Here is a 27,487-nt window from a genome sequence, read left to right as displayed (position 1 = left end):
AGAATACATAGAAAGTAAAGACATGAGAAATTATAACTCTCTGAGTCAAAAAAGAAAAAGAAAGAAAGAAAACCACCTCTAAATTCCCATAGTTTTTCTCTGTTAGTCTTTATTGAAAAATTCATTTACTGCAAATGGTATCAAGAGGCGCTGTCAGCCCTTGTTATTGTACCAAAAAGAAAAGGTTTAGGGAGCCCTATCTAAAAAGGAATGTTGTCATTTCTATTTTCCAATGATCGAGTGAAAACAGATTCTGTTACCTAAACTTCACAGCGCTAAGGGCCCAATAACCACCTTGTTCTGGTGAGTTTGTGAAGCCTGGTAAGAGATTTATACTAAATAAAAAGGGGAACAAGGCAGGCCATCGCCTTTTGGAGAGGAAGAATAAAATAAGATGGAAATCAACAGGGAAAATGGTGAAAACACAAATCTTGGTTTTTAGATGATTCTAGAGCCCTATCATTAACCGTGGCTTAAGTCTTAGAAAATTTCAAATTCAGTACTAATTTTGGCCTATATAAGAAAACAAGTCATAGATTTGCTGAAACTCCATTGTAGCATTTTAGCCTCAACTCTTTGGGAGCTACTGGGAAATGTTTTTCTTTTTTTCCTTAGATTCTATCAACATTGTTTGGTGCTTTCCCACCAAAATCTCTAAACAACTCCAACAGGCATATGTGGGTGATATCTAGAAAAAGGTAGACCAAGATATTAGAAACAGTTGGAGTAACTCAAGTCTTTAATACTGTCAATATTAGTCTCAATAATTCAACACCTAGACAACATGCACAAGAGATATTTTTTCAGCCAAGACCAAGGAGCTCCAGCATGCACATGATGTGCCTTCCCTCATTAGGCATACTTCTTTTTGGAATTAGTCTTCAGGATAATCATTCAGTGTAACCTTTAGTCTCCATGAAGCAAAACACAGCACAACCTGGGGCTTTATCCGTCCCTTGGGATTGAGAAGCAGTTCTGTGTGTAAGTAGCAATTTCATCCTGATTTTTCAAGCTTGGAGCTCTCACCTTCCACACACTTGATGAAGAGAAGATGTTGGGTGGCTGGCCCTGAGGAACCTTATCTTTCATTTCTCTGGTGAGGGAGAATCTGATTTAACATGGTTTTCCTTTACTCCGAATATGCCAGGTGCTCCCCCACCCATCTTGTAATATCCTGTGACCGCCTCCACCCATTCATCTCCAGCTCTTTTCCAGTTCCTGTGAGTTGAAAAAGAACACAGAATTACAGTGTTTAGAACTGAAGCAGATGTCATGCTCATGTAGGCCAAGCCTTTCTATGATGAGGACTCATTGGCAACCCAGAGAAGTGGGGTGACTTGCATCCAGTCCTCTGACTCTTTATGGGCAAAGCTTGGCCCTACTCCCCCTGATTCTCATGCTCATTTCATCTCGTCTGGACATCTCACCAGACCTGAGTCATAAAAACAGTGGGGCACAGAGGCCAGCCATACTTTATGAGTTGTGGTATTTTTCCTCATCTAAACTTGGCTTATCTTTCTAAAAACTTGGGAGTTGGAACCCAACTTGGAAATCACCTGTTTGATCCTCCCACGAATGCAGGTCTCTCACCTGCAATATTCTTGAGACAGTTATTTGGTGTCTGCTTTCTTATTTCCTGTTGTTAGGAGCTATCTTTCAGAAACATAAAAATTTCACTAGAATGTTTTTATTGTTATATCGAGCTAAAAGTTACCTTTTCTGTGACAAAGGAGGCAAGAATCTACAATGGGGAAAAGACAGTTTCTTCAACAAATGGTACTGGGAAAACTAGAAGCTACATACGAAAGAATGAAACTGGACAACTTTCTTACAGCATGCACAAAAATAAACTCAGAGTGGATTAAAGACCTAAATGTGAGACTTGAAACCATATAAATCCTAGAAGAAAACATAGGCAATAATTTTTTTGACATGGGCAGTAGAAACATTTTTCTAGATCTGTCTCCTCAGGCAAGGGAAACAAAAGCAAAAATAAACTATTGGGATTACACCAAAATAAAATGTGCACAGTGAAGGAAACCATCAACAAAATCACAAGGCAACCTACAGAATGAGAGAAGATATTGCAAATTATATATCCAATAAGGGATTAATATCCAAAATATATAAGGATCTTATACAGCTCAACACAAAAAGCACAAATAATCCAATTAAAAATGGGCAGAGAACCTGAATAGACATTTTTTCAAAGAAGACATACCGATGGCCGGTAGACACGTGAAAAGATGCTCAACATCACTACTCATCAGGGAAATGCAGATCAAAACCACAATGAGATATCACCTTATACCTATCAGAATAGCCAAAATGAAAAAGAGAAATAAGTGTTGACAAGGATATAGAGAAAAAGGAACCCTCGTGCACTGTTGGTGAGAATGTAAATTGGTGCAAGTGTGGACAACAGTATGGAGGTTCCTCAAAAAACTAAAAATAGAACTACCCTACAATCCAGAAATCACACTACTGGGTATTTACCCAAAGGAAATGAAAACACTAATTCAAAAAGATATGTGCACCCTTATGTTTATGCAGCATTATTTGTAATAGCCAAGATATGAAAACCACCCAAGTGTCCATCTATAGATGAATGGATAAAGAAGTAGAGAAGACTCTCAAATACAGAGAACAAACTGATGGTTGCCAGAGGGGAGGTGTGTGAGGGATGGGTAAAAAAGATAAAGGGAATTAAGAGTACATTTATCGTGATGAGCACTGAGAAAGGTATAGAAATGTTAAATCTTTATGCTGTACACCTGAAACTAATAGAATGCTGTATATTAATTATACATCAATAATAAATAATTAAATAAATTTAAAAAATAAAATTTACCTTCTCTTTACTTCTGGTTTTTACCCTAATTCTGCCATGTAGAGTAAAGCTAAATGCAGAGAGTGACTCCACTTTCATCCACAGGACACCCCTTCAGAAGTTTTAAAACACCTATTCAGTGTTTCCTTAGGCCTCCTTTTTCTTCTCCAACCTAACATCTGATTTTCTGAACTGTGGCCTATAGGCTATAGTTGCCAGATCCCCTTGGTGACTAGTGATCACGTTACTGGACAGCGCCAACATAGAATATTTTGATCATCACAGAACGTTCTGTTGGACAGCCTGAGTTATAGTAATGGGGAAAGCAATAGCAATGGGGAAAGAATATATATGGACAGACAAGGCAGGCAGGTGGGTAGATGCAATGGAGGGAATTTGTGGAAGGTTGTTACTAATTTCTTCCACATTTTCACTTAACTAGACAGCAATGTCATGGGCTGAGCATGAGGATGGAGGGGAAGAATATTTCTCTCAGGAGAGAAACGTAGTGCATGGACAAGGGAAAATGGTAGGATTGCCGGACAGCTTAAATCCACTTTAGGTCAGTCTTCATAGAGAGCAGTCAGCATGCTGTGTGTTTTTCGCCAGCCATGTTCACTAGCATGGATGTGGAGTTGGAGTAGGTGGGACATTGACACTGGCTTAATGGGTGGTTCTGAATCCCAACTGCACATTAGGATTGCTTGGGTGAGCTACTGAAGCATTCAGAAGCTTTATCCCTACAGCAGAGATTCTGATGGTACATTCTGAAAATGAGGCCTGGGCATTGATTTATTTAAAATTCCCAACATGATTCTAATGCACAGACATGTTTTAGAACCACTGAGTTAGAGCAAATAGGGGAAGGAAATGTGCAGAGAAGAGCTGAGGGATAGGGGAACTTGGCTAATGATGGGCCACAGGTTCCACGAGGTACGGTGAAAAAGATTCAGGATTTGTGGAAATTGGGGGATATTCAAGGCTGATGGATGATGAGGGATGAGCTAGGAATCTAGGGCTTTTTGGGTGACTAACACAAACCAGGAAAAGGGCACAATGAAATTTGCCATGCTGGTCTAAATTAGTCAGTAGAAATATAATGCAAACTACATAGATAATTTTAAACTCTTCTGTGGCCATATTAAGAAAAGGAAAAAGATACAAGTGAACTTAATTTTTTTTTAATAATATATTTTCTGTTACTTGATTTATGCAAAATATTATCATTTCAACATGCAATCAGTATAAAAGGTATTAAGGAGATATTTGACATCCTGTTTTATATTTTGTCTTCGAAGTTTGGTGTGGATAGTGTACTTACCACATCTCAATTCAGAGCACACACATTTCAAGTGCTCAGGAGCCACAGGTAGCTGGTGGGTACCATTGTGGACAGTGTGGGTCTAAGTGGTGGTGATGAGAATGCAAATGTTGCATGATTTCTATGGGACATTTTTTTTGAGGAATACAAACAAACTGAAGTATATTTTATCATTATATATATATATGTATATATATAACCATTTGTTAACTTGACATATAGAATATAACCAACTTAAGAATTATTTTGATAACATTATGTTATTATTATCCACTCTACTGAGATAATTTTAAAGTCATACTTCATGTGCAGTATTCTTTGCAGTCACCCCCAAATTTGATATGCTCGCCTTGGGCATCTTTTTTTTTTTTCTTCAAGATTTTATTTATTTGAGAGAGAGAATGAGATAGAGAGAGCATGAGGGGGGGGAGGGTCAGAGGGAGAAGCAGACTCCCCTCTGAGCAGGGAGCCCGATGCGGGACTTGATCCCGGGACTCCAGGATCATGACCTGAGCCGAAGGCAGTTGCTTAACCAGCTGAGCCACCCAGGCACCCTCGCCTTGGGCATCTTGATGTAAGTTTGTAAAGACAAAGCTACAAAGTACCCAGAGTTATAATGTTTTTATTATGATTGTCCAGCCAGGTATGATTATATCCAATTAGGTTCTTATCTACCCCAATAGAGTTTGTCCATAAAAGTGTCACATGAGTCTTAGTCATATGCTCTGTAAGAGTCCAAAAGTGCCATGCTGGCCACACTTATCTAATAGAGGTTAGTCTGGCATGCATTTCCTGGTGAATCTGTGCCAACTTCAGCTTCCAGAGATCCCTGCTTCATTTTCTGTGTGTCCTTATGTCAGTCTTTTAATATTCCAGTCTATGTGCTTACTCTGACTTGTGGAGGGAGTCTTTTCTTACATTCTGCGAGTTGGAAGTTCCTGACTTTGGAGTAGAAGGGAAGATGGGAAAGCGAACATCCCCCTGCCGTGTAGGTGGTAGCAAAGCTGGATTTGATTTATCAGACCTGAACTTAGTATTCTAGAAGAGTACAAGCAAGAAGGAGCTTGCATTTCGTGAAGGATCCCATGACAAGAAATTGGCCCATGTACTTTCAAGATTGCCAAAGAAGAGTGGATGGAGGACAATGTCTCGGTAAAGGTGCACCAAGAAGAAGAGAAAGGAGTATGACAGAGAAGCAGCAGGAAAAAGGGCATCCTCACACATCCTCACATCAAAATAACAGGATGTGGATTAAGGAATGAAACTTAAGAGGTGCCTCTGACATCTACATACCAATGTACATCGTGTAAGACATAAGCAGTCTGATATTTTATTTACTTATTTATTTATTTTCCATGGGTAATATTTTTATGGCATTGTCAGCTGATTCAAATACATCGATACATTGTCAGCCAGTTTTTCACTTGGAAGTCAGCTCCCTGGATGTTCCAATCCTGCTTTAAGCACCTCTTGGTGTCTCACCCAAGAATGCCTGTCTCAGTTCCTCCTGGAAAGCCACCACAGGTATTTGCTGCTGCTGAGATCGCTGTGGATACCGATGACACTCTTGGTGGCTCAGCGAGGCTGTCCTACTGTGTTTGACTTGGACTCCCCCTCTGCTCTGTGCTGTTCTCTAGTCCGTCTCAGGGGTAAGTGGTCCGTGGCTCCATAGAGCTGCTGGCCACTGCTCAGAACAGACCATCAGGCATCTCCAGTGACCACTCCACTCTCGCAAGCTGGTATTTTAACATGAAGTTACTATGGCTTTAGAGATGCACCCAGTCTTGCTGGAATAGCACTGTCATCCAGAATTAGGAACGAGAGCATAGGTCTTCCACAAAAGGAACTGACTTGAGAGTATGCTATTGCTTGCTCAGCTAGAACAAGATGTAAAAGCTCCCTCTTCAAGGAGACAGCTCTTGAGGAGTCCCAGACCCAGGAGAACTCTTCGTCATTGTCCAGGCCATTCATTAGGGCAGGCTTTTACAACAGAATCCTCACATCACCATTTCACTCTGGAACACCAATCAGGTTGGTTGTCTTTATCAGACATTCCATACTCTCCTTTATTACCTCTCTTGTACTGGTTTTATTTCTGTTCCATGCAAGACTTTGAGGACACAGATTGTGAATAGAGCACAGATACTATGAATCACACACATTATCTTAAACCTGGGTCTGTCAGTTCCCACATAGTGATACCATGCTGCTCTCAGGTCTTCCTCCATAAAATGAATCAATGCAGCCTACTTCCTGGGGTTATAGTGAGCCTTAAAAATGACATATGCTGAGTGCTTGGTACGTAATGGGCATTCAGTAAATGCCAGTTTGGTATTGAAACTATGGATGTGGCTTGGACAAGGACTTTTTATCTGGTTCAGCTGGTTATTATACACACACACACACACAAGAAAGAACACTTCACAATGTGATAGTTGGCTAAAACAGGTGTTAATAGGGTGGGGTTGGGGCCTTGGAAATGGACAAGGTAGAAATGAGGGCACAGACTGGGCCATCTTCAGCAAATACCTGAAATGAATCTTGTTAACACACGGGAGGATTCTGATGGGCAGCCTTTAATCTGAGATGTTTTCAACCTTCTCTCTCTCTCTCTTTGTCATTTTTTAACAGCTTTATTGAGGTATAATTCACGTATGATACAATTCACCAGTTAAAGTGTACAATTCAGTGGTTATTAGAATAGTCATAGATAGGTGCAACCATTATCACAATCTTCATTTTCATCACCTCTAAAAGAAGACCTCATATCTTTTAGCTGTCACCCTCCACCCCCACCAGCCATAAGCAGCTGCTAATCTACTTTCTGTCTTTATAGATTTCCTTGTTCTGGAAATACTGTGTGAATGGAATCATATAATATGTGGTCTTTTGTAACTGGCTTCTTTCACTTAGCATAGTTTTCAAGGTTCACCCATGTGGTAGCAGGTATCGGTTCATCATTCCTTTTCATGGCCAAATAATTTCATTGTATAGATGTACTACATTTTGTTTATCCATTTGTCAGTTGGTGGACATTTGGGTTGTCTTCATCCTTATTGTCTTTATGAATAATGCTGCTGTAATCATTTGTGTACACGTTTTTGTGTGGACGTATTTTTTATTTCTGTTGGATATCTACCTTGGGGTGGAACTGCTGGATTGTAGCCTTCTTCTGTGCTCCTACTCCTGGGATGGTAAGGAGTTAGTGATTCTAATCTTATCTCCCTAAAATACTTTGTGTGAAAAGCCTAAATCTTCCGGATGTTTGTATACTCCATTAATCATCAATGAGCAATTACTGCATATCAAGTACTGTTCCAGGTACTGGGCAGCTTTGGTGGGCACTTTGGGTTCCAGACTCTTTAGGATCTAGACAGAACCTGAGAGTAGGGTAACTACTTTTTTCTGCAGCAGACATAATTGTAGACTACATTATGCAGGAAAGCAAAAATAGCACTTAACCTGCATCTTTCTTAGTTATCTAAATAAGCTATCATCATTGCTTAGCTCCTCTTATGAACACTGTCTATAACCTTGCATAGAAGCTTTTTCTGTTCCCTGCTCATATTTGTATTCATTAATGTGCTCATCCATTCATTCAATACAAATTTATTAAACACCTACACTCTTGTCAATCACTGTACTAGACTTAATGGATATAAAGATATTTAAGACATGCACTTCTTGTTGGAGGGAAATATACATAAATAGGTTGTTATCATACAATATGATGTTGATGAGATGTTCGTAACCCATCTTGGGGTTACTGCAGAAAGCTTCCTAAAAGGTAGAGATGTAGAACATGGATATAGAGATAGGTTGGGGAACTTTCCAGGAAGAGGGTATGGTGTAAACAGACTCAGAAGAAAGAAATACCATGGTACAAGTGGTTTAGTATTGCTGGATTATATAGTGCTTCTGGGATAAGCAGTCTTCAGAGGGAAAATATAATTGCTTAATATGTAGCCTGCCAGGAGGAATTAATCATTAAGAGAAGAAAAATTATGCAATGATTTACAACTCCCCACCAAAATAGCTGTGTGACATCAGACAAGCCATTAACCTCTCTGTGCCTCATTTGTTATCAAATGTTGAGTGGGAAATAGACTTTTTCTAAAGTGACACATGAATTGCTAAAAAAGAAAAAACCTAAGAACTTTCTAACATTGTCCCAAATATAGCCAAGGCTTGGCCAGATAAAACTATATAAAATGGAGGAGATATGTCACAAATTTGATTCCAGATTAGACAGATTGAAGTAGAGGACTCTGAAATAAGGAAGTGGATGAATTTCAAATCTGGCGTGGTGCCCTGGTGCTGCTGATGGCCTACAGAAGATTTCCAAACCCCAGTCTCAAGTCTGCACTTACCCTTCCCCAGCTCCACCCTTTGTGATTCATGAAGAGGGCACACCTTTTATCTGACCTCAAAACCTCCCCTAAGTGTTGTTTTGAAACACTTGATGCCTCTCTGCAGATTGTGGATTGTGGATTATGAGCCTATGTGGCTATCCCATAGGACTCATGTACTCATTTCTTCATAGGTAAAGTGGTGGCTATGTTCTCCTGTAAAATGTGGATATTTCCATGTCTTTAGGATCATATAGGAGGCTCTGTAGGCTCTTACTCTTAGATGTATGCTAGCATTGGTCAGTAGTTCCCCTCTCCCTTTTTGAAAGCTATACGGCTTTATTTTTTACCTTCATTTAGTGCCTGTAGCTCAGGGCAGCTGTACACAAGCAAAGAAAATAGAAAGAGCCACAGCAGCCCTTTTGGGGGTGTGGCATGTGCCTCCTTCCAGAGCCTTTGCTCTCATCCATCACCCCATATTGACAAAGCTACAAGGAAGACCAGGGGGTAGCCTTGATGCCCAAACCTAACTGTCCCCAAATGATGGGCTCAGTCCTAAATGTACCCAACAAGCACAAGAGGGAAAGATTTCTGATTCTTCCATCCACTCAATCCACCTGAGAGGTTGTCTTCCTTCTTTAATAGTTATCCCCATGAAAGAAGAACGAGCAATCTATGACATGGAAACATGAACAGGGGAGGATGCATGATGTAACCTGCAAGACACTAAATGTAAAGGGCATAGAAAGAACAAATGAAGGCACACTCTGACATTCGAGAACAGGTTTAAATGAAGTAACAAAAGCCTGTGTTCTCCAGTTGCTCTAGGATCATCTATCAGTAACCCCTCCTTTACTGTGCTTGTTCGGAAGAGCCACTGCTGAAGTGGGCCCATTGCCATTACAGGAGAGAGACCTTACCCTGGTGAAAGTGAAACTCTCATCAGTGCTGATGAAGCTGCTGTTCACTTACGAGTCACAGAAATTTCCTAAATGACCCCCATTTGTGACCTCAAAATTTGGAAGTTGCGTAACCTCCTGGAATTTGCATAGTGGCCGTCATTCATGGAATGCTATTTCCAGAACTGAATTCCCAGGATGAGGCTGTGTTTGGAATTTAAGGTTTTCTTACAGGCACCACTTAAGCATTTTATTTTCATCTGCTTCATAACTCTTTAGTTGTCCAGTGGTGGGTTACCAAATAGCTGCAGTTTTATTGTTTCACATAAAACGTTTACATATGGAAAACATGATTTGTAGGTATATTACTAAGACAATAAAAGTAGACCATCAGTCCGTAGGAAGTTCTGTTTTTGTTTTGTAAAATTACGTATCGGAAAAGAAACCCTCTGGGCAGCCTCTGTACCCTCCTCCCTGCTGCTGTGTTAGCTGCTGATGGCTACTGCTGCCCAACTAGCTCCTTTGTGTCAAGGTGGGATCATTTTTGCAGTGTTACTCTTGTTGGAAAACTCCCTGTAGGACCAGGCTGAGCCTAGACTTCAGCAGTAACCACATCCTTGCTTTGCTTCATTCCCATCCTGTCCTGCTTCCTTCACATCAGTACAAGTTCCTTCTGAAACATACTCCCTCAGTAAATCACTTGTGTAAGGATCTTTATCTCAGGCCCACCTCAAGAGACCATACATGATTAGCACCAAATGAGGGTAGATACAGAAAAATGTTAAAATAAAGCAATATTTTGGGAAAAGGTCCTTTGCAAAGTAACAAAGGATATCCATTTAAATATATAAAAATATGCATAGATACTTGGAAATTTTGACGTATAGTGACAGAGTAATGGGAATATTGTATACAATTCTTGACATTCAAGTAATAGAAGCATAGAAAGTCAAAAGTTGGGCATAGATGGCTCCCGTCAAGAACAAATGTGTACATCCATGAACTTACATTTAATGATCATGACCCTGTCAGCTACATCTCGTTTGACATTTACGGAAAGATGTGTGGTAATGGATTGGTGAATTCATTAGCATTATGAATCATGTAAAAACAGAATCTTTAACACATTTTATTAAGTGTTGACTAAAAACTGTCGGTTTGGAGAGGACAAAGATTACAAATGTTTTAAATTAGGTTCTCTAAGGGCAGTGAAATTGAAACAATCAAATTTTACCCTAAATGATCAAAGGATGGAATGCAGATCTCTCTGTCATATTGTCATATCTCTGGACTCCATCTGTCCAGAGGAGTTTATGTAAGTCCAGAAAAGCACAAAACTCAGGAATGAGCAGAAGGGGAAATGCCAAATGCTGAGTCAGACACTGGATGAGAAGTTCTGTTCTGATTTTTCAAAAGAAAAAGACAACAGGTTTGAGATTGAGGCTCATTCATTTATTGATTCAACTCATATTTAAAGAGCACCTCTTCTGTTCTGGGGGTCCCATGCTTGTTGCTATGGTTACAGACATGAAAAGGCAGAAATGAGCTCCTAAGCCAAATTTGCTGTTGTAATCATTCCTGGTCTGACTTCCCTGCTTTTTGCAAAGGATTTCTGGAGTTTATAAGCTCTGTCTACATTTGTGTGGTTTCCTAGGGCTTTCAAATATTTAACAATGTCTAAACTTTTGCCAATTGCCTTAAACTCTTCAGTTAATTCATATTCCAGAATTGTCACAGGGAAAAAATGGATCTATTCCCTTTATCCCTTCCCTTAAGAGCTCTACAGTAATAGATAATTTAATGTATGAGCATTCATCATTAAATATTCTGTATCTTAATTATTTTTCCGTGAAAAAATGAAAATTCTACTTAAATCTCTTGGAGTCTGATGCTAAATGTTGGCATCCAAGTTGTAAAGTTCTTCAAGACTTTTGGACACAAGAAATCCCATATTTGAGAGATTAGTCCATCTTGTGTCATTAGATTTTAGTGTCTTGATTTATTTATTCTGTTCAGTCCCTAACCCATCTGTATTACGACGACTGATATTTGTGAATATCTTTCATGACATCTGATTTGTCATAACTTTGAGAATTGTATCTTAGTAAATTCAGTATATTAATAGTGTATGTAGTTTTGCTGAGTATAGAAGTTAGGATTCAGATAAGTAACTAGAAGTTAACCTTCTAGAGAACAGGAGTTTGGTCTGGTGTGCTAATATAGCTTGTGACATTCTGAAGAATATTTTGACTAAATTTTGAGATAAATTGATAGGAATAAATTTCTCAAGTACTTTAAAGAAAATTATTTATGATGGTTCTTTCATCTGTTAATGGAAGAGGGTTATTTTTCTCTTAATGATGTAAGGATTTCGTATCTTAATTTTTAAATAGAAGTATGTAAATGAAATTTGGACTTGGGGAACCACTTTGAATTTCCATAAGAGTCTTCCTTTTTATAAAACCACACTGTCTGAGAAGAAGTCTCACACTGTTGTGCCTTAATTTAGCATGTAAACAAATTCTTTATATAAATTAACTTCGTCACTAGACTGTTTCCAGTGTGTTTGTGCCTGTGTCAACGCTCTTGAGATTTATGGGTTGTTGGATTTTTAAAAATCCATTTGGATCAAGAGCGTTCTCTATGGAAGAGTAGATACCTACCTAATTGAAAAGAAAAGCACTATTTTATCTGTTACCAAGAATTCTTCATTTTCATCATTCAGTCTCTGAGAAAGTTAACTAATGAGGAATAGATTATATTACTTAGCAACCTTCTATTCATTTTACCACATTGTTGAAAGCAGGTGTTCTGTAAATAATTCACATAATGAAACAATGGACATAAATTATATACCTTAAGAAACATTAAAAATTCAAATAGTTATAACCCCATTCATAGCTCATTTGTTAATTTCTAAGAAAATTAATTTTGAAGTAAATTATTAATTTCTTTTTTTTAAAGATTTCATTTATTTATTTGTCAGAGGGAGAGAGAGAGAGAGCACAAGCAGGGGGAGCGGCAGGCAGAGGGCAAAGCAGGCTCCCTGCTGAGCAAGGAGCCCCATGCGGGACCTGATCCCAGGATCTTGGGATCATCACTTGAGTCGAAGACACTTAACCAGCAAAGCCACCTAGGCATCCCAAATTATTAACTTCTAAGAAAAACCTTAATAAACAAAATAATTTAAGAGTATTTTGAAGTAGCAAAAATATGTTACATTTTATAGATTCTATTCACTGCTTCCGCAGTACATACATTTTTACTGTATTAACTGATTCGTTGGTATCCTCTAAATACCTTGAATTTTTAATATGACTGATATTATTGGGGTTGGTCCTCAGGTGTGCATATCAGAAGACAAACACAGAAATGGCCAAAAATTAGCAGGCTTTTATCACTCCCCCCAAAAAATACATTTTCTTAGCATGTGCAAATTGGAACTCTAAATTGAAACAACACTAAAATAACACATTTGCTTATAGTGGATAATTTCTGCACTTTTTTTTTGAGAGAGAGATCAAGAGCACGCAAGTGGATGGGGGAGGGGCAGAGGGAGACGGAGAGAGAGAGGCTTAAGCAGGCTCCATGCTGAGCGTGGAGCCTGATGCAGGGCTCCATCTCACAACCCTGAGATCGTGACCTGAGTCAAAACCAGGAGTCAGACGCTTAACTGACTGAGCCACCCAGGAGCTCCAGTTTCTGCACTATTTTGTAAAAAGTTTCTGCAAGTTTAAGACAAGATATCGATAATTTTATTAATATCAGAATTTGATAGTCTGAGGCCCTCTGATAAACAAACAAACAAAAAAAACCCACTGACAAAACAAAAAAAACTACACGAGGTACTGTGAGAAAATGAAAAAGAAGTTAAAGTTGGTCATTTGCAATTTAATTAAGACAATATCTTGAACGCAAATGAAGAAGATGTAAGACAAGTTCAGAGGAACATTAGAAATTTGTCTTTCTTGGTTCTTTAATTTTATAGAAGTTGAAATTGAAACGTACTAGGTTAGTGACTTGTTCAAAGTCATGGCTAAATTGTGGCAGAGCCGGCTCCTGACTTATCTATTCCCCCTTTCGTTGCGTGTCACTGCCTCCCATGATACAAAGACATGGACACATGCCAGTTAATTATAATTGCTTAAGAAAAAATCAGTTGAAAAAATGATGAACTGTAATCACATATGGGCTGAAATAACATTAGTGTATTCAAGACTATTTGGGAGAGGAAACTCCATTCTGGAACATCCATCTCGGACTTGCTGGCATAACAATCTGCGACTTTATTTATTTATTTATTTATTTTTTAAAGATTTTATTTATTTATTTGAGAGAGAGAGAATGAGAGACAGTACGAGAGGGAAGAGGGTCAGAGGGAGAAGCAGACCCCCTGCTGAACAGGGAGCCCGATGCGGGACTCGATCCCGGGACTCCAGGATCATGACCTGAGCCGAAGGCAGTCGCTTAACCAACTGAGCCACCCAGGTGCCCCTCTGCGACTTTATTTTTAACAGTTATCAATCACTAGTATAATAAGGCAAATGCTACCGTGAAATTTAATTATAGGATCAAATTTTTAAAAATTATATATGTTTAAATCTTGTACAAAGGAAAGGGGTTGCATTTTTTTCAGCCCCAAAATTCTCTCCTTCTTCCTTTTGATTTGATGTTGAGACTAGCTCGTTTCATAGTCAAGTCTGTATGAAAATAACCCAGAGAGGGAAAAACAAGGACTTTAACAGATCTCATTTGGCAATAGTGTGAAGCTAAGTATCACTGTGTTCTATTGAATGATTTTTAACTTCTTTTTAGGTGTGGGTTGGGGAATAGGTAATAACTGAGTAAAATTTAATTGGTTTAATTCATCCCCATTCTCTTTACTATTTAAATCATATAGTCAATGAATCTATTCTTGATTTGTTTTAATCAGCTTGTTTTAATCTAAACTTAGGATAAGACTTAGAAAAAGAACATCATTTAAGGTGTGGTGGTCTTTTGCAGGTTATACATGTTTGTTTTATTTTGTGGGCAATCAATTATTTTATGTATTTCATACCCTCATTAATATATACCAAATATTTATAACAACTCATTAGGCTTTACACTTTTTTCGAAACAATCATGAGATTACAGGAAGTTGGAAGAATAGTACAAAGAATTTTTGACCCCCGAATCTATTTGGAAACAAGTTGCCGACATGATACCCTAGGACCCCAGGATACCTCAATAGACAACAAACCAAGATGCCCTATGACAGAACCATCAAAATTAGGAGATTAACACTGATATATTACTATCATCCATTCCTCAGTCCCATGCAAGCTTTCCCCAGTTGTTCCAATAATGTCCTTCATAGTAGAAAGATCCAGTTTAGAATAATGCACTGCATTTTACTGCCCTGTCTCTTTAGCCTCTGCAGGTTTAGGAAAGTCTTCAGTCTTTCCTTGAATCTCGTAAACTGGACACTTTTACGTATGGACCAATTATTTTGTGGACTGTCCTTCAATTTGGATATGTCTAATTTTACCTTGTGATAAAATGAATGCAGCTTTGGCAGGAATATCACACACGTGATGCTGCTGTCTTCTGATTTCAGCTTGTCTGAGGTGCAGGATTTTGACCTGTGCGATTACCGATGATGAGCACTTTGATAACTAGGTTAAAGTGGTATCTGCCAGGTTTCTTCACAGTGCAGTTACCCTTTCTTCCTTTGTAAATGAGAAGTATTTCATGGTGAGGTACTTTATTTTATTTTATTTTTTAGATTTTTGTATTTATTTTAGAGAGAGAGAGAGAGTGCACACGAGCGGGGGGGGAGGGGCAGAGAGAGAAAAGCAGACTCCCCACTGAGTGCAGAGTGTGCACAGGGCTCCGTCTCACAACCCTGAAATCATGTCCTGAACCAAATCCAAGAGTTGGACGCTTAACCAACTGAACCCTCCAGGCGCCCCTCATGGTAAGGTCCTTTAAGACAATGAAAACACCTCATTCCTCTTCAAATTTCAAGTTATTCGGGCGCCTGGGTGGCTCAGTTGGTTAAGCGACTGCCTTCGGCTCAGGTCATGATCCTGGAGTCCCGGGATCGAGTCCCGCATCGGGCTCCCTGCTCGGCAGGGAGCCTGCTTCTCCCTCGGACCCTCCCCCCTCTCATGTGCTTGCTCTCTCTCATTCTCTCTCTCTCAAATAAATAAATAAAATCTTTAAAAAAAAAAAAAAAAAAAAATTTCAAGTTATTCACTTATTTGTTTATGTATTTATAGACTCATGGTCTACTATTTTATTTAATGGACTAAAATCCATTACTATCTTTATTTATTTTGATGCTAAAATTGTTGTGGGAGCCACTTTGATTGTCTTTATATTCTTTTGCTCCATTATTCTTTGAGCGTTTCTTTACTTTCCAGCACAATAAAACATTCTCATCTCAAACTTTCCCTGCCTCATCCTTGTATTGGTCATTATTCTAAGGAATCTTGTTCCTTCTAGTAAGAAGAGTATTTAGAAGCCAAGATTTGGATGCTCATTGTTATTGGGGTGTCACTTCTTCCAGACACTCAGAGGGCAAAACTAAGGAATATATAATAATAAATACACATGCACATATATATTTATTTCTTACTTGATCTAGACAGTTTGAAATCCATACATTCACACCAATACCTTTGCTTTCAATCCATCACCATTGAGTTCTATTTTTTTTCCATTTCAATATTTGTATCTCCTCTAACAGTGAGGAACCCAGCTCCAATTATATGGAGTATGTTTACTTATTTGATCACACCCCCGTATGTAGCCAAGCTTCCATCATCCATGCTACTCTCTGCCCAGCAGCATGCTCTCCTCACTCTTCTAGGCTGTGACCCACCACCCTGGATAGCTTTCCTACACAGCTGTAGGAAGGAGACTTCCTTCAGTTCCTGGCACCCTGAGCTGGGCCATTCAGCTCCCCACACCCACACCCTGCTGGCCTATTTGCCTACTTTGCTGTGCCCTACTTACTGGGTTCGTGATCAAATTGTTCAGGAAGGGAAAAGGAACCATCACTCATTAGGTTTTAAAATTAAGTGCCAAACTTTTAAAATATTTAAATAACTTAATGTATTATTATTATTTTAATTTAGTATATTGTTAAAAGAGAGCAATGGGGTGAATTTCTGGAAAAGTGAGGTTTTTTTTTTTTGTTTTTGTTTTCATTTTTTTTTTTGCTATTAGTTTATAAAAACAATGCTGGATGAAGAATAAGTTTTTCTTGCAAGTTACTTGCAACACCATGGAAAAGAAAGCCTTGATCAATGGCTTAAAGGTGGTGGAGGTGAGCAACCAATACAATTTCAGCCAAAGTTTTAGGGCCAGTTTTCCCTCCTTCAGTCTTTTTGGTGATGATGCCTTTTTCATTATTTTGCTGCTGCTTCATTTTTTATGAGAGATAAGGATTTGCTTCCTCAAAATATAATTGCTAGTAAGACAGGAGCATAGAGAAGTTATCATCACATAGAAGCCAGTCATGGTGGAACTCCAGAGGGAACCGCAGGGGGCATTTGTCTAGGACTCCAGCATTAACACCCTATCGGATCATGTTATTGATCAGTAGTCACTTCCCTTCTGAGCTTCAGCATGCCTCTTAAGATTTGCGCTAGCCTATTGGCTAAATGCAGAATGCCATTAATGTAATAAAGCTGAACAGGTCCCACCCAATTGTTATAGTTTATCTTGTCAAATTCTACTTTAGAGAGATTTTTGACTTGATGGATCATTGATTTGATAAATCAAAATGAGTCCCTTAAAGCTCTCATATTTTACCAGCTTGCTGCAATTGCCTTGCATGCTCAATGAAACCATCTTTCCTGGAGTCTGGAGGTGATCAGTGACTCTTCTTGATGAATTGGTATGGCTGCTCGTTTCTGTTCACCATGAAGGAGAGACCACTTTTTGATTTTTTATTGAATACCCCTGCTAAAAACTGCTTCTATTTCACTCTGTGGAATGCTTGAGGTAATTTTTAAGGCATTCGTTAAGGAAATGTTAATCCTTAAAGGATGAAATGCTTATTATTGTAATTGGAGCTGGGAGACCTCGATTTGTTTTTGTTTTGTTTTAGTTTTTGTTTTTAGTTTCAGGTGTAGGATTTAGTGATTCATCACTTACATATAACACCTAATGCTCATCACACGTTCCATCCTTAATGCCCATCACCCAGTTAACCCATCCCCCCACCAACCTCCTTTCCAGCAACCCTCAGTGTATTCTTTATAGTTAAGAGTCTGTTCTATGGTTTGCTTCTCTTTTTTCCCCCATTGTTCATCTGTTACATTTTTTTTTTAAAGATTTATTTATTTGAGAGAGAGAGAGAGAGTTTGCATGCAACCAGGAGGAGGGGCAGAGGGAGAGGGAGGGAGAGAGAGAATCTTCTAGCGGACTCCACACTCTCCAACTTGGGGCTTGATCCCAGGACCCTGAGATCATGACCTGAGCCAAAATCAAGAGTTGGCTGCTTAACTAACTGAGCCACCCAGGAACCCCTCATCTGTTATTTTTCTTAAATTCCACATATGAGTAAAATCATATGATATTTTGTCTTCCTCTGACTGACTTATTTCGCTTAGCATAATACTCTCTAGCTCCATCCATGTTGTTACAAATGGCAAGATTTCATTCTTTCTGATGGCTGAATAATATTCCATTGTGTATATATACCACATCTTCTTTATTCATTCATCAGTCTATGGATATCTGGGCTCTTTCCATAATTTGGCTATTGTTGATGGTGCTGCTATAAACATTGGGGTGCATGTGTCCCTTAGAATCAGTATTTTTGTATCCTTGGGTAGATCTCTAGTAGTGCCAATGGCTGGGCCATAGGGTAGTTCTGCATTTAACTTTTTAACTTTTTTTTTTTTAAAGATTGTGTTTAGGGCGCCTGGGTGGCTCAGTTGGTTAAGCAACTGCCTTCGGCTCAGGTCATGATCCTGGAGTCCCAGGATCGAGTCCCGCATTGGGCTCCCTGCTCAGCAGGGAGTCTGCTTCTCCCTCTGACCCTCCTCCCTCTCATGCTCTGTCTCTCATTCTCTCTCTCTCAAATAAATAGTCTTAAAAAAAAAGATTTTATTTATTTGACAGAGAGAGATACACAGAGAGAGAACACAAGCAGGGGGAGTGGGAGAGGGAGAAGCAGGCTTCCCACAGACCAGGGAGCCCGATGCGGGGCTTGATCCCAGGACTCTGGGATCATGACCTAAGCCGAAGGCAGACGCTTAACAACTGAGCCACCCAGGCGCCACCAACTTTTTAACTTTTTGAGAAACCTTCATACTGTTTTCCAAAGTGGCTGCACCAGTTTGCATTCCCACCATTGGAATAAGAGGGTTCCCCTTTCTCTGCATCCTCACTGACACCTGTTGTTTCCTGTGTTGTTAATTTTAGCCATTCTGACCTGTGTGAGGTGGTATCTCACTGGAGTTGTGATTTGCATTTCCCCAATGATGAGTGATGTTGAGCATCTTTTCATGTGTCTGTTGGCCATCAGGAGGTCTCCTGTGGAAAAATGGGGAGACCTAGATTTGAAGATGGACATAGTTACTCACTAGCAGTGTGGCCTCAGTTTCCTCATTAAAATGGGGTATTATCATTATCTAACAAAGTTTTTTTCTGAGCTTCAGTTAAAAGAAATAAAGTCAAAGTCATTTTAATACTTGAAACTGTTGTGCAAATATAGGGCACTATTAGTATTTTGTAAAAAAAAATCATTTGTTTAAAGGTGAACTTCATTAAGAAAAAAATCAAATGAAAGTGAAGCAATAACATAAATAAAATTATTTTAAGAACTGTTGACAGAATTTTGGTTTCACAAACGTAAATTTACTTTTGGATTTAATGAATACAAATATATTTACTCTTTTCATGTTTAGGTAGTTATTGTAAATTCCAAAAAGTTTCAAAAGTATTAATTCAAAAAGTCTTTGCCTTATTTTAAAAGCAAGTTTAACTTCAAGGACATATGCCTGTTCATTCCCCAAATCATCTCTAAGCAATAAGTCTTAAGAGTCTATTAATGTAGGGCACCTGGGTGGCTCAGTCAGTTAAGTGTTGAACTCTTGATTTCGGCTCAGGTCATGATCTCAGGGTTGTGAGATTGAACCCTACATGGGACTCTACTCTAGACATGGAGGCTGCTTGAGATTGCTGCTTGAGATTCTCTGTCTCCCTCTGCCCCTCCCCCCCCATCCCCTCTCAAAAAAAGAAAAAGAGTGTTAATGTAAGAAGAGGTGTTAATACTTACTCAAAATGAATTGAACAGCTGATTCTGAGTCAGTTATGGGAGGTTACGCAATAAACGTAATAAACGAGTTAGGGTTGTTATGCAGATTTAAATTCCATGCCTTCTTTATTGATAACAGTTTTAGAGATTTAGTCATCCTCTTTTTTCCTGGTACAATGAGGGAGATACCCCTACAAGTAGATTTCCCTTATAGATATAAATGTCTCTCAGAAAAGGATAACTTCTTTCGGTTTTCAGAGCTTCTCTTCAGTTTTTTAAAAATAGCCAGCCTACCATAATCCTTATGCCAAAGAGGTATATTTTGGGGTGATACATTCTGCTCCCCTACACTGGTTGCTTGCACAGAATTGTCCTTCATAGCCGTGTTGAAACCCAGTGGGCCGAGGGATGTGTCCAAGGCACTATGAATGCCTGCTAGAAGGAAGAGAAAGCAAATACTGTAACAGAAATCATTATCTAGTTATTTATAATAGAGGTGAGGCAATGTCGTAGTTGTAGACTCATGAGGCTACATGGAAAAGGAGCATCAAAGGCATTTTTCTAGAATTCATCAGAAGAGAGAATACTGTGACTCTCGTGATTGATGTTGAGTATCTAAATTGATATATTTCTATAATGGCTGAAGTCTAACAAGCTATTCTAGTTTGAAAGAAGAGGTTTTCAAAAACACAATGTCATATGTTTTGATACTAAATTAAGTCATGTCTGATCTGTAATTTGCTATTCCAGATGGACCTACCCGCAGGAAAGGAGTGTGTAAATAGCCAGTTTTCAGATAAAGCTACCAATATGTGATATTGGTATCACAGCATATTAGAGCTTTGGTTGGAGGCAGTCTCTTGGAGGCTTATATTCATGTTTCAAATTCTTATCATCCCAGAGAAAACCAACAGTTGTAAATTGAAGGGTCACTAGAGTAATCAGTATTTCACTCAATCTGAGATTTTTGAATGACCATCAACACTCATCTAATCTGTCCCTTATTTTATTTTATTTTAAGATTTTTTTATTTATTTGACAGAGAGAGACACAGCAAGAGAGGGAACACAAGCAGGGGGAGTGGGAGAGGGAGAAGCAGGCTTCCTGCGGAGCAGGGAGCCCGATGCAGGGCTGATCCCAGGACCCTGGGATCATGACCTGAGCCGAAGGCAGACGCTTAATGACTGAGCCACCTGGGCGCCCCTCTGTGCCTTATTTTATAGAGGCTCATGAGACTGTGATAATATACTTAGTATCAAATAGTTTGTGAGTGGACAGGCTGGGACTAGAACCTATCCTTCTGGAATTCAATTCAATATTTTGCAACAGCATAGTAGATAACATGTACTTGTCAATTTGCATAATCAGTGTTTCTTTCACTTTTGTACTATTGCAGGGTCATTGTTTAAGTATGTGGTAGTACACTTCCTGACCTTTAGAATTTTAAATCCCTGGGTTTAGTGAAATTCCCCAGATACCTTTAAAGACTTGTAGAAAGGCCTATGAATGCAGGTATTTATAATATTTTGAATGCCAGAAGCCAAAACTGCAGAAGTAAATAACAAGAGTTTTAAAGGAATGCCTTAACAACTGGCTGAATAAATCAACTAAAGTTGAAATGTTCATTTTACTTGTCTGTGGAATTTTTTGTCCTCCAAGTAAGGGACTGACTCCTTAAGGGGAGAGAGGCTAACAGGTAAGGGCATACACCTCTTGCCACCTCTGGAGACAGAATGTGCTGCATATTTATTTATTTATTTTTAAATATTTATTTATTTATTTATTTGAGAGAGAGAGCGAGCGAGCATGTTTGTAAGTGGGGAGAAGGGCAGAGGAGAGAATCCCAAGCAGACTCCCCGCTGAGCACAGAGCCCTATGTAGTGCTTGATCCCATGACCCTGAGATCATGACCTGAGCCGAAACCAAGAGTCAGATGCTCAACTGACTGAGCCATCCAGGTGCCCGCTGCATATTTATTAATATGCATTATATGCAACATAAAACCAAATTTTTTAATCCATGAAGGCCCATGGTGTGGAGTCAAAGTGCTCTGGTTGTCCATATCTGGACAGGCCTAGGGCATTACTGTCCGAGAAATTTCTGCAACAAAATAATGTTCCAGCCTCTGAAGCTGAATTTCGTGAAGGTGCTTCATGACTTTGACTTATATTTTTATTGCTGGGGAATGGAATTTTCACTGTTTTTCTTCTTCTTTGGCACCAGCCCTGACACCCCCTAACGTCTTCCTGTGGCGAGCCAAGGGCTGTTCCTGCTCTGTTTGGGAAGGCGGTAGAACCTCATTTTTCTTTATACATCTCTTATAAAAATAACTCGGAGTCCTTGGATTCATCCTGCTTGGGTTTTACAAGTGAAGAACGAATCCAAACTCGGGGGAAGATACAGATGCTTTTCAGATGCTCTGGATCACCCAAGTCCAAGGATGGGTGTCTGTGGCAGTGGGCATTGCCCAGGGGTGAAGGAGCAGCGGCAAACAGCCCTGAGTCTGTTCTGGCCTCTGCCTGAGGGGAAAAACATCAACAGGTAACAGCATCCCTTGGACTCGTTCCTTCTGCCAGGGATGCCCTTTGCTGACCATAAGCGCTTGAAGGAAATGAGTAATGAGAAGACCGAGGGACAACAAAGGCAGTGAAGATTGATGTGGGCTGTTTCCTAGAAAGATTAACGGAAACGGCAGGGCAGAAGTTACTAAAACAATCAGCGAAAATGCTTGAATAGGGTACTCTTATGTTTTAATTTCAATTATTATTTTTATATTTAATGCTCATATCTATATTTATTGAAGGAAGACAATGCACACAGTTAGATAAGCACTAGAACTCATGGTGGGTAAGAAACTTAAAAAACAACCCTTTCATAATGGAAAATTTCAAATGTATTCAGAGGGAGAGAGAATAGTGTAATGAAGCCCATGTTCCCATCACTCCGCTCCAACAATTATACGGTTATCAGTTCACAGCCAATTTTATTTGACCTATACCCACGCTCCATCCCTCCTCAGATTGTTTTGAAGCAAATTCCAGACATAATATTTGACCTGTACCCATTCTCATCCCTCCTCAAATGGTTTTGAAACAAATCTCTGTTGGGTTTATCTTTGTTTTGATCTTTTTTTAAAAAAAAAACCCTAATTTTAATAAAATTGCTACATATATAAAATAAAACTTAACTCCTTAGCGTTATATAATGTTCCATCTGTGTTCAGAGTTTATTAGTTTCTCCATAGTTACTATGCTTGAATGAAGATCCATATGAGACTCACCCATTGCATTAGGCTGATATGGCCCATAAAGTCTCTTTTAGCTGTGATGGTTCTCAGTCTCTCTCTCTTTTCTCTGGACTTTCTGTCATTGTGTTGTTATTAAAAAACAGTTTAGGGGTACCTGGGTGGCTCAGTTGGTTGAACATCCGACTCTTGATTTTGGCTCAGGTCATGAGCTCATGGTCGTGGGGTTGAGCCCTACATAAGCCTCAGTGCTTAGCATGGAGCCTGTTTGGGATTCTCTCTCTACCTCTGCCCTTCCCCACCCCGTGCCCCCCCACCAATTTCTAAAATAAATAAATCTTTTAAAAATAATTTCATTTTAAAGCAAAATATTGTCACTTAAGTTCATACATCAATGTCCCATGATTGGTTTATTTGACACATGATTTTGTGTGGAATCCATCCTGTACCTTTCCTCTACCCCATGCTCCTGGAGGGCAGTGTTTGTTTTACTCTGTGGATATCCCTGGCTTATGCTTGATTGTGAAAATCTTTTCATCTGACTCTGCATTATAATATTCTAATTGTTTTGGCTTATAGGTGTTGATTAAACTTCATAATAACACATCATTTTGTGAATGGGCAAAAGCAATACATCGAAGCAGGTTGCCATAGTGGTATAGTATACATGAGGGCTTTGGGCAAGGCTGGGACCTGAGTTTGGAACCTGGGAGCACTGGCTGGCTGTGTCTCTTTGGGCAAGGGCTTCACTGCACTTAACTCTTGGTTCCTTCCACCCTTAAGTGCATGTGACGATACTGATATCAGCTACATCGAACAGTGTTGTCAGGCTAAATGAAGTATTTGAATTCTTAGTTTGGTGCTCCCCACACAGTGAGCATCAGTAAGTATGAAGGTCATGTGTGCTCCATTCCCAGTCACTTTTATTTTTTTTTTGGTATATATATATATTTTGGGGGGGGGTATATTTTCATTTTTTAGGTTTTTAAGTTTTAAAATTTTTAAAGTTTTAGATTTACAGAATAATTGAGCAGATAGCACATAGAGTTCCATATACCCACTCCATGCCCACCCTCCCATTTCGTTTATTATTTCCTAAGTTAACATCTTGCTTTAATGTGGTTCCTTTGTTACAATTAATGAGCCAATATTGACACATTATTAACAATATTCCATAGTTTCCATTAGTGCTCACTCTTAGTTTTGTATAGTTCTCCGGGATTTGACAAATGCACAGTATCATGTATCCACTGTTATGGTTTCCAACAGAACAATCTCACCACCCTAAAAATCCCCTGACCTCCATCTATTCATCACTAATGCTCCTGCCCAACCAGCCCTGGCAGCCACAAGTCACTTTCTATCTCCGTAGTTTTTCCTTTTGCAAAATGTCATATACTTGGAATCATAGAATATGTAGCATTTTCAGACTGGCTTCTTCCATTGAGCAATATGTTTTAAAGTTCCATTTTTTTAAATGTATATGACACACAGTTAACGCAAAGCATTACGCAGTGCCTGTTCTGTGTGAAGACAAGGGGAGCCGCTTTTGATATTCGTCCACTTCAAGGACAATTCGTCCCTTCGTTGGAGGGCTTTTCCTTTCTGCGTTGAGCAGACAGTAGGAAGTGAAAATATGAGGCCTCTGGATGCTCTATTTGTAAGCACATTGGGGTTATAGCTGATGCATATGTATGTGTAGTGCAGCAGTTCTGTGCTAGTCCACAAACAGGCTGCACTTTGAAAATACAGGTTCTTTTGGCCCTGGGAGTGTCTAATTCTACGGGGTCAGAACAAGGCCTTGGAAATCTGTATTTTCTGGGCTCCCCAGATAATGCTTACGTAGGGCCATTTCTTTGGTAGTAAAATGACACCCTAGCTTTGGTATCAGAGTATTTGACTTTGAGTCTTCACTCTTCATTAAAGCACCAGATATATATTTGGGTCCTTCCGTATGCCAGACCCTGGGCTAGGCTCTGGGTTGATACAAAGGTGAGTTCAACAGTCACACTTTCTACCCTAATGAGCTTATACTCCAGAGGAGGCAGACATTAATCAAAGAATCACACAAATCAATGTTATTCATCAATTATGCTAGGTGCTAAGAAAGAAAATACCAAATGCTATGAGAGAGTGTAGCAGAAGGGTCCGACTTAGTCTGGAATGGGGCCAGTGGTTTGCTTTTCTCTGAGAAAAGGACCTTAACCGAGGTATTACACATGAAGTGAGGGCAGGACATCTGCCATCAGCACACATAAGGTCGATATTGTTTGGAACACCGGGAACAGTTGGGGAATTAATCCCTCAGTATCTGTCCTTCTGCAGATGAACAGCTGGGACACTGGCTCTCCAGCTATCCTCCTACTCAACTGCAGAAAAATTTCTTACAAGTCTCTAAAACATGTCTAATAGTTCTGCCGATTATATTTATCAGAAGCTCAATCAGGTTGTAAATAGGCCTCCCTTGAAGAGCGTTAGAATTTGGGTTGTTTGTGATTCTAAAGGCTTCTCTATGGGGCACCTCGGTGGCTCGGTCAGTTGGGTGTCTGTCTTCAGCTCAGGTCATGACCCCAGGGTCCTGGGATTGAGCCCCACATTGGGCTCCCTGCTCAGTGGGGAGCCTGCTTCTCCCTCTCCTGATCCCTTTGCTTGTGCTCTCTCTCTCTCTGTGTCAAATAAATAAATAAAATATTTTTTTAAAAAAGGCTTCTCTATATTTGTGTAGGGCCAGTTCATTTACTGAAAGATACCCAGAGAAGAGAAAATCATCCGACTTTGGATCACAACTACCTAAGAATTGTGGGGTGCTTGTGCATTTCTCACATGTTGTTACTGGCAGTCTCATTTCAGCTTCACCACGGCCTTAGAGATATGCATTATTATGACCATTGCACACGTGTGAAAGCAAAGGCTGAGAGAAGTGCAGAGTGACACCTTAGGCATGACACGCACAGAAGCAAGTGCAGTGGTTTGCTGTGAGGAAAGAGTCAGTGGCAGCCAGGACCATTATTACTCTCATTGTGTCCATTTGGAGCCCCCACTCTGTGCCCACATCTAGAAGATATTCGAGCCTGACATACCAACTTCCCAGGAGCTCACTTCTGGAAGTGAGGTTCTGCAGGGGACTCCCTGTGTTTCTTCTCCCTCTCTCCAAAGCCAACCAAGGTCTTCTCAGAAGTCTACAGCTCAACCCAAAGAAGAGACTTCCAAGGCAAAGCAAAATGAATTGTCTTAAAGGTATTTCTGATATTAAGAATTCTGCCCATTTGAGCTGGAATTATGTTTTATCTCTTGATGGATATTTTTTTCAATATGAACCATATTTTTTTTGAAATGGATCAGTTATTTAATTACGTTCTTTGTAAGAAATTTAGAACACCAATTTGTGAGGGTAAACTCCGTTTGTGAGAGAAAACACAGAGTGGAGGTAGCCCTGAAGCTGAGGAACTGCTTTGATCTTTGGCAGAATTTGTGAGTCCACAGCTTTCTGATCAACCTTGCGCTGCTCTGTAATCTCGTTATTTCTCTTTCTCGGTGTCGAAGATCTCACCCTCCTGGTGTCTGGGCTTGCACAGTTTCTTCTTCTTGAAGTAAGCATCAGTGAGATGTTTGGGGATTTTCACACTGCTGATATCAATTTTGGTAGAAGTAGCAATGACGAATGTCTGGTGTGTTCTACGCAGAGGAGCTTGATTGAGGGACAGAGGTCGGGTCACAAGTAGCAAGCCACTGCTCAGTTGCTTCAGGAAAACTACCCTCTTGCCTCTGCGGCGCCCAGTGAGGATGATCAAAATGGTCCCCGGAGTGATACTAGCTCGCAGCTTTCTCACGTGCTGACTGAAAGGGTTTTTGCCGTGGCTCAACAGCTTTCGAGGCACATCTTCAGTAGGGTAATACCTAGGCATTTTGCAAAGTTTAACCACTTGGGTACCACCATTCTTGTCACCACCAACTGGTTTTGTGACCGTAGCAAGAACTTTCTCCTTCTTTTTCTTTTCAACCTTGGATTTAGCTGCCTCTTGTACATGGCCTTTCTGGAATACATAGCCGATCGGGAATATCTGCCAATTCCTCTGACAAGTACAGGGTTTCGGCTGCAGTGGGGCTTCCCCTTCTTTGGCGTTTTAGCCTTCTTAGCCTTGCCACTGGCATCATCCTTCTTAGCTTCAGGTTTCTTCTCCTTAGTATCTGGCTTCTCAGCTTTTTCGCCCGCCATCTTGCAAGATGGGAAAGCAATATGAACCATATTTTTGCTCTCCACCTTATTTTACGCTCTCCGCCTGAAATTGTGCCACATGGTAAGTCCTATAATAAAGCAAAATTTTTGTTTTTGTTTTCCCATATATTGGGGGCAATAGGTGAAAATGTAGAATTATTTTAGAGGTTACAAGACCTCTTACTTCACTCCCTGAAATCTTTCCTTCTATTTTATTATAGTGCCCAAAGTTTCTATCTCTAAGAGTCATTCCTTGGAATTTATAAGGTCTTGTACATAAAAAGCCCCTGTTAAAAAACATGCAACCTAAAAAAAGTAACCCATTAGTATTTATTAAGGCTTAAGTGTTAATTATAATCATGACGTTTGA

The 27,487-nt window shown here is 39.6% G+C and overlaps 1 pseudogene; it reads right to left on the bottom strand.

Moving 5' to 3' along the window:
• Positions 1-26,271: 26,271 nt before the first annotated feature.
• Positions 26,272-27,117, bottom strand: LOC110570066 (annotated as a pseudogene).
• Positions 27,118-27,487: the final 370 nt, after the last annotated feature.

Source organism: Neomonachus schauinslandi, chromosome 1 (assembly GCF_002201575.2).
Source record: "Neomonachus schauinslandi chromosome 1, ASM220157v2, whole genome shotgun sequence".
Taxonomy (NCBI): Eukaryota; Metazoa; Chordata; class Mammalia; order Carnivora; family Phocidae; genus Neomonachus; species Neomonachus schauinslandi.
This window is presented reverse-complemented; position numbering and strand designations above follow the sequence as displayed.